Genomic DNA, 9,259 nt, shown 5'->3' with positions numbered 1-9,259 from the left:
CGACTATCTCAATCTTCAGAGCCAATCTTTATCCCGAAGTTACGGATCTAATTTGCCGACTTCCCTTACCTACATTATTCTATCGACTAGAGACTCTTCACCTTGGAGACCAGCTGCGGATATTGGTACGGCCTGTTGAGAAGTTTGCGTAACCCCACCATAAATTTTCAAGGTCCGAGGAGAAAATATCGACACAACAGTAAATGTCATGCTCTTCTAGTCCCTCTACCATATCTCTCTTCGAAATACTTCCATGGTAGTACGAATATAAAACAGAAAAGAAAACTCTTCCGATACCTCTCGACGGCTTCTTTATGGTCGTTCCTGTTGCCAGGATGAGCACAAGGCCCATTTTTAATAACAAACGGATACTCAACAGGTTACGGAATTGGAACCGTATTCCCTTTCGTTCAAAATTATTCAAGTGTTTAATTACTATGAAGAAAACATAATATATTCTCAACAATTCATTAAAACTTGAAAATTTTCGGCTTTCGCCTTGAACTTAGGACCGACTAACTCGTGATCAACCACTGTTCACACGAAACCCTTCTCCACTTCAGTCCTCCAAGGTCTCATTCGATTATTTGCTACTACCACCAAGATCTGTACCAATGGCGGCTCCATGCAGGCTTACGCCAAACACTTCTAAGCACACCATTGTACCCTCCTATTCACTAAAGTTTCAAAATTTATAATCCAACCGAAATTGTATTATAAATCATGTACTTTAGCGGTAATGCATAGGTATACAACTTAAGCGCCATCCATTTTAAGGGCTAGTTGCTTCGGCAGGTGAGTTGTTACACACTCCTTAGCGGATTACGACTTCCATGTCCACCGTCCTGCTGTTTTAAGCAACCAACGCCTTTCATGGTATCTGCATGAGTTGTTAATTTGGGCACCGTAACATTACGTTTGGTTCATCCCACAGCGCCAGTTCTGCTTACCAAAAGTGGCCCACTGGGCACATTATATCATAACCTCAACCTTCATATCAAGAAAGGTGAGGTTCTTACCCATTTAAAGTTTGAGAATAGGTTAAGGTCGTTTCGACCCTAAGGCCTCTAATCATTCGCTTTACCAGATAAGATTATTTTACATAATATTTTAATGCACCAGCTATCCTGAGGGAAACTTCGGAGGGAACCAGCTACTTGATGGTTCGATTGGTCTTTCGCCCCTATACTCAATTCTGACAATCGATTTGCACGTCAGAACTGTTTCGGTCTTCCATCAGGGTTTCCCCTGGCTTCAACCTGATCAAGTATAGTTCACCATTTTTCGGGTCACAGCATATATGCTCAAGGTACGCTCCAGTTAGAGGTGTAAATAATAATAAATTATCATTATACATAACTATATGGAACACCTCGGGATTGAATTAATAGTAAAATATTTCACTAAAAATTAATCCCATTATATAAAAGTTCAGTTAATTTCGCCATTAGGTTTAATATAACCCAATGACTTGCAATGACTTGGTCCCGAAGGTATCCTGAATCTTTCGCATTGTTAATCATATAAATGCATACAATTAATATTAAAATCAATGATAATAATATTATTGTAAAATTCAAAAGAATTTAAGCATTATATATGTAAAATCTATCAACACTTTATCAAATCATCAGTATTTATTCTACGTTAATAAGCTAAAAGCAAATTAATTTGAATAAACTTAACACCAATGATCTTTTTTATTATTAACCCAAACGATTACCCTCCTCCCGCCCAACCGACGCGTGGGGCGCAGTCCGCATACGAGCGGAATTTGCCGAGTCTAGAAAGGCAAGAGATTTTTAAGCGTCCGGTTCTCAAACTGCTCAGCTACAGAAAGAAACATTTCAACAGTTGAGATTTAAAAATATATAAAAACAAAAAGTTAAAAATTTCTGAATATTATTTATTAAGAGAAGACAAAATAGTTTTTTTGATGCTAAATATTGAGTCAGATGGATCAAATGTGCTGGAATGCGAATTAAAATCATGACATATTCGGCAGAATGGTTCATTTAACTCAAAATTTGTTCTAGAAGATTTTAGAAATAATGGTCTAAACTGCCTGGATGAACGCAATGGGACATTAAACTTAATATCAGACAAAAGGAATGAACTACAAACTAAACCATTCAGAAGTTTTACTAGAAAAATTATACCTAGCATTTCTCTGCGACTAGTGAGTGTGGGAAGACTTATAAGTTTTAAACGACTAGTATAGGGGGAAGATTCAATCTTGAATCCCAATGTAAGTGGCCTAAAGCAAAAAGTAAAAATTGTTTTTGAACGGACTCAAGCTTATCAGAATGGGATTGATAGCTAGGATTCCATACCATAGAACCATACTCCAATATAGGCCTTACCAATGTTGTAAAAAGAATTTTAGTAATATACGGATCACTAAATTCTTTAGACCAACGTTTAACAAAGCTAAGAGCACCTTTAGCTTTTAAGACAATTGAATTTACATGAGAATTAAAATTTAGTTTAGGGTCCATATTAACTCCTAAATCAACAAAGCTAAAAACTTGCTCTAAACTGAAGTTATTTATTACATAGGGGGAAAGATCAACAGTTCTACGGGAAAAGCACATCGTTTTACATTTTTTAAGATTCAGTGGCATATCATTTTTGTGACACCAAGTAACTAAATTATTTAAATCCGATTGCAACACAGTCCTTTCGTTATGAGAAGTATATGATTTAAAAAGTTTTACATCATCCGCATATAATAAAATTTCTGAAAACTTAATTACTGAAGGTATATCATTGATGAACAACAAGAACAGAATCGGACCGAGATGACTACCCTGTGGAACCCCTGAAGTGACACTAATTGAATCGAATAACGTATTATTAAATAAAACTTGTTGTTTTCTGTTAGTAAGATAAGAGGATACCCATTCAAGAAGTCTTGGTTGAAAACCAAGAAGATTCAGTTTTTGCAAAAGAATTGAGTGGTTTACTCTATCGAATGCTTTACTAAATTCTGTATATATAACATCAGTATTCTTATTATCCCTAAAACCCATTGACACATGGTTTACAAATTCAAGCAAGTTAGTTACAGTAGATTTCCCTTTACAAAATCCATGCTGAGAGAATGAAATTAAAGGAGAGATTAAGAAAGTTATTTGGTCAGTGACAATAGCTTCAAAAAGTTTGGGTATAGCTGACATTTTAGCTATCCCCCTATAGTTCTCAACAGATGATCTAACTCCACTTTTATGCAAAGGTAATATAAAAGAGTTTTTCCACATTGACGGAAAAATACCTTGTTTAAGAGATAGGTTAAAAAGCTTAGTTAAGGGCAGATAGATATATTTTGCGCAATTTTTAAGAAAGCTTGAGGGAATCATATCAGGGCCATATTTAAACGAATTTTTTAACGTAACTAAATAATTTAAGACATCTGTTTCAGAAATAATTGGTGTATTAATTACAGTACTCGGACATAACACTTGATGATATGGCACATTCATAGGGTAGTTTGAACAATAATTGGATTTGAAGAATTCTGCAAACATATTAGAAATAATATAATTGTCACATGACATTGTTGATTTATATTTCATCGCGGACGGAAAATTTGAAATCCTGCGTTTGGAGTTAACGAAACCATAAAACAATTTTGGATTACGAATAATATTATTTTTTACTTTGATTATGTAGTTTTTACAACATTTTTTGTTAAGTTCCTCAAACTGACGACGCAATTTAGAATATTTTAAATAGTCAACAAGAGCTCCAGTTCTTTTATAAAGTTTAAAAGCACGAGCTTTTTTATTTTTTAATTTACATAGCTCATTCGAATACCACAAATTTGAACTTTTTCTTTTGATAATAAAACATTTCGGAACAAATCTTTCAAAAATATTATAAATTGTTTCATTAAAATGTGATACATTTAATTCAATATTACCACTATAATCAGGCCAAGTCAATTTAGAAAGTTCACAATTAATCTTTTTGAAGTTAGCTTTCGCAAAGTTGAACCGAGAACAAAGGTCCTGTTTGTTGCATACAAGTAATTCGTCTATGATTTCGATATTAATTTCCAAGGCAGGGTGATAAGAGTCCTCTGGCAAAACTAAAGGATCAGATCGGACCACAGAAACTGTTGAAGAATTATCAACATAGACCAAATCTAAGAATTTACCAAACTTGTTCGGAATTAAGTTAATTTGGTTAAGACCCATCCCAGACATTTCTTCCAAAAACTCATTAAAGCTTAAACGAGTGCAAAAAGGGGTAATGCAATCGTCAACAGATTTCCAAGATACACACGGTAAATTGAAATCGCCTAGAACAATTATGTAATCAGTATTCTTAGCAATTGAAAAAACATTATTTATTAAAGAAGCATGCTGCGTATATACAGATAAGTCCGATTGAGGCGGAATATAAGATAAAGTTAGATAAATAGAACATTTATTAATACAAATTCGTATGCACTTAAATTCAATAAAGTCCGCATGAGGAACTTCTACTTCTTCAGATGGAATTGAAGAATGCACAGCAAATAGTACACCCCCCCCCCCCCCCCCCCCCCGACTCTGTTTAGTCGATCGCATCTAAAGATTTGAAATTCACTATTTAATATTTCGTTATCATAGATATGAGGTTTAAGCCAAGTTTCAGTAAAAGCGATGACTTTAAAATTACAATTAGTGCTGTTCAAATACAATTCTTTTAATTTTGTATTTAAACCCCTTACATTTTGATAGTGAATTTGTAATGAATTTTTTATAATTAGTTTTTTGAATCCGCGGCATTTTTTGGAATATGAGCAATTACAGTTTGTTTTTGTTGCTTTTGCTCGAATTCGCGCACGAAAGCACCAGGTGGCCAAAATGATTCATCAAGTAGCAATTGAAAATTGACAGCTGAAACGCCAATCTTGAAAGAAGATATGTTTCTTTCGTATTTAAAGTTAAATTTTCTGACATCAATATCAATATCGTTAATTTTTAATTTCCACGAGATGTAAAACTTTATATCTTCGATTGTGGTATCCGAAGCGAATCTCGAAACGAAAATTGATTTTCGTTGAGGTATTACTACCAAATTTTTTGCCACAAACTCAGAGTTAATAGGAGGCGGATCCTGAATAGTTTTCCGCTTAAGGTTATCGTTATTTGTTTTCGGAGGATTAAGCACTTTTGAAGAGAAAGGCTTCTCTCCTTGAGGGCAAGGAGATGAGAGATTAATAAGGTCTAATTTCACCGGTGACATACTTTTTACGGACAAAGTGGCAAGTTCTTCATTAGACGGACGTTTACGTTTTGATGAAGGCTTAGCATTATCATCTTGATCATTTAGGCATTTAAATGATTGAAACAACACTTCATAATGCTTAAATTTTTCTGTAAGGTTTTGAAGTTCTCGACCAATTTCTTTAAAATTATTGCGCGCCTGTTTAAAAACTTTAAATAATTCAATATCTGTTTGATAAATATTTTATTATGTTAATAGATTACAATGTCCTTATATGGAAAAAATGCACACTATTACTATAATATTATAAATATCACAGTTATAATGATGAATTTTTCATAATGGATATTCAGGTTCATCGGGCTTAACCTCTAAGCAGTTTCACGTACTATTTAACTCTCTATTCAGAGTTCTTTTCAACTTTCCCTCACGGTACTTGTTTACTATCGGTCTCATGGTTATATTTAGTTTTAGATGGAGTTTACCACCCACTTAGTGCTGCACTATCAAGCAACACGACTCTTTGGAAATATCTTTCTAGTAATCATTAACGTTATACGGGCCTGGCACCCTCTATGGGTAAATGGCCTCATTTAAGAAGGACTTAAATCGTTAATTTCTCATACTAGATATTAAGACATACACTGCATCTCACATTTGCCATATAGACAAAGTGACTTAGTGCTGAACTATTTTCTTTTCGCTCGCCGCTACTAAGAAAATCCTTGTTAGTTTCTTTTCCTCCCCTCATTAATATGCTTAAATTCAGGGGGTAGTCCCATATGAGTTGAGGTTGTACCAAAATATTTATATTTATTTTATATTTTAGCTTTTTGCTATTTTAAAGAAACATACATAATTATTTCTTAACACCAATAATTTTCTTAATAATAAATATTCAATCTTTTCTTCCCGCGTACTACTTCATTATAACAACAATATTATTTTCTTGCTTTTTTACATTTAAGGCAATCCTAGAATAAAATAATATTTTATGCTAGACGTTCCTCTAAATGTATATATTATTTGAAATAATATTGAAATTTTATTGTTTTTGGGAATACTAAGATTCTTATTTATTATAAAATTTCGTTCAAATATGAGGTGTTCAAGAATATATTTTCTATATTTCTTTTTATGCTATTAATATTATGGATTGAAAAATACAATCCCGTAATATACCATGTGCTTAAATTCTTTTAATTGACTAAAAGAATAAGCAACTAATTTAGCATAGTCTTACAACCCTCAACCATATGTAGTCCAAGCAGCAATTTAAAATTAATTAAAGTACATAACAGCATGGACTGCAATATGCGTTCAAAATGTCGATGTTCATGTGTCCTGCAGTTCACACGATGACGCACAGTTAGCTGCGTTCTTCATCGACCCATGAGCCGAGTGATCCACCGCTTAGAGTGATAATTTTTTGTTTATTTTAATTTAACGTCAAGAGTTTTTAATTTATTGAAAGAATAACAATTATATTACATTTCGTTTTCGTATATTATATAAATCATTTTAAAACATCTTTCAATAAATTGTAATTTTCAACCCAAACATTTACAAGTTGCGCCTGTCTTAGTCCAACACAGTAATTCCTTAACAGTAATTCCTTTTTTATTACATTTTATTTAATTTCTATAAATTTTTAAGGAATTACAAACGTTAATGAGAACAAATTAACTTATCATTTATATTATTTTCATAAATAATAAGTGCAACTATATATGTTTAAAGGATTGTTGCGTTCAAATACAATGTATGCGATATAATTTTCATTATACTACAATACAAGGAGTAAAAAAAAAGAAAAAGAAGAAAAACTTTCAAATAAATGAATGAAAAGAAAAAAAAGAAAATAATTTTTCTTTTTTATTCTTTTTTTGTTTGTTTGTTTGTTTGCTTGTTTTTTTTTTATAATATTTACGGATAGGAACACAATAATGATCCTTCCGCAGGTTCACCTACGGAAACCTTGTTACGACTTTTACTTCCTCTAAATAATCAAGTTCGGTCAACTTTTGCGAAACAACCGTGAAACACAAGCCGTCACAGTGATCACGTCCGGAGACCTCACTAAATAATTCAATCGGTAGTAGCGACGGGCGGTGTGTACAAAGGGCAGGGACATAATCAATGCGAGTTAATGACTCACACTTATGGATCTCCTATATGGTGGAAGGTGGCTACGATGGTTTCGGGTCGTCGAAAACTTCTTTCTATACAGCGTCGCATGATGCTTGCCTGTTTGCCTGTATGTCGCACCGTTTCAACGGATGCGTTGCAGGTTTTATTGGGTGTGGCCCCTCTTGACCTGATTGTTTTACAGCGTGCTGTTTCTTTCAGGTTGAGGAGGGGTTTGAGTGTGTTATTGCTGCGGAATGATTTGATTTCCGATGATGATGTGGAGAGGGAGGCATATCTAGGGAGCAAGAGGCTTCTAGATGATAGGGTCAGGTGTAGGTGGCAAGACCGTTGGGACAGTAGTCTCAATGGTCTGGTGACTTATGAGTACATCCGGGACGTTAGGTATGTAGAAGGAAACCCAGACTTCAGATTTTGTCTAAGTCTGGGTTTCCTACTTACGGGGCATGGGCCTCTTAATGCATTCTTGCATTAAGCGGAATGTTGTTGTAGCGGAATGCCCGATGTACTCAGACATTAGTTACCTTGGGGGTATGGGGATTGGTTGGACTGATGGACGGTTAGATGTTAGTGGTGTGATCTCCACTAGTCGGAATGCCGAACAGTTAGGGTCGTTTGAAAGATTTGGCGCGTGTTGTTCAGGCGGCGAAGACAATTGGCTGAAGAAGGGGGTTAGCTTCTGGTATGAATGGTGTATGAATTGGATGAGAGAATGGGATTCAATCCCTGGTCACCAGTCCAGAGCTGTATGGAAGCTCAACTGGTAGTAGTTTCGGCTACGAGGTCTGACCGGAGACTTAATTCTGGTACCACGGGGAGCAGGAGCCCTTCGAGTTCGCTCAAACCTGCTCGTGCGGACTGGCCCCTCGGGGAGTATCGTGGTGGTTGTGGTTCAATATCCAAATGCAGGGAGAGTGATTTTGGTCACTCAATGTGGAGTTGCATTGCAACCGGGTGCCGGACCCAAAGTACGGCAGAGGTTTTAGATAGGCCTCGAACCCCACCAAGGTGGTTAGTGTGTCCATTCCACACGCCAATTGGTACCGAATAATGCATTGCATTTTCGGGGCGTTGATCATCGCATTGATTTGATCCGCTGTGCTTTTGAGCACCGTGGAGTAAGGCCGTCGTCGGCAGGTACCCACGTTAATCCCACCGGACGTTGTCCCTCTAATTACAGTTGTTTGTAGAACCTCGAAGTGAACGGACGCGTTTGCGCATCATGATACGGCGATGAAAGTCGTAACAGCCCAGTTGAACGAGGTTGTGTTCGGGGCGAAAAGCCTCGAAGTCACAACGATGAAGGAACTCGTAGGGATCGCCTCTAAATATGAGGAGATTCTTATGAGTGTCCTGACGGAAAATGCTCATCTTCGTGGGCAAATTGAGGGATTGAAGGGGGGTTGTGGGACATCTTTCGTCCCTCGGAGCACAGCAGGGGCGGCTGCTGCTGCTCCCTCGGCGCCTGCCCCTCCAGCACCCGTGCTGGAGGCAATTGCGCCGACGGTGCGGAAATCAGTGGAAACCTGGTCGGTTGTGGTGAGGAGCAAGGCTCCTGTGACTTCCTCAAAGGAAGTCATAAATAAAGATGTTAAGGAGGTGGGTCCTTCACTGGGTGTTCGCGTCCATGACGTGAAGACAATAAAGGGGGGTGGCGTAGTGATACGCACTCCCTCTGTTGCTGAGAGGGAGACAGTGGTGAGCAACGCCAAATTCGGTGAGGTAGGGTTGGACGTTAGCGTCAATAAAAAGTTGGGGCCCAGGGTCGTTGTACAGGGAGTACACACGGAGATATCCCATGAAGAATTCATGGAGGAGCTGTTTCGGCTGAACCTTCGGGAGTTCAGCCCCGAGTCCAAAAAGACGGACGTGAGGATGGTCAGTCGTCCCTGGA

General features: G+C 36.8%; 1 non-coding gene across 1 annotated transcript; it reads right to left on the bottom strand.

The window, feature by feature from the left end:
- Nucleotides 1–6,459: 6,459 nt before the first annotated feature.
- LOC128923166 (5.8S ribosomal RNA) lies at nt 6,460–6,638 on the bottom strand. Its single transcript, XR_008472201.1, has one exon. It is a non-coding gene; the product is annotated as a 5.8S ribosomal RNA (ribosomal RNA).
- Nucleotides 6,639–9,259: the final 2,621 nt, after the last annotated feature.

Source organism: Zeugodacus cucurbitae, chromosome X, assembly GCF_028554725.1.
Source record: "Zeugodacus cucurbitae isolate PBARC_wt_2022May chromosome X, idZeuCucr1.2, whole genome shotgun sequence".
Taxonomy (NCBI): Eukaryota; Metazoa; Arthropoda; class Insecta; order Diptera; family Tephritidae; genus Zeugodacus; species Zeugodacus cucurbitae.
Note: the sequence above shows the minus strand (reverse complement) of the source record. Positions and strands in the feature narration are given on the sequence as shown.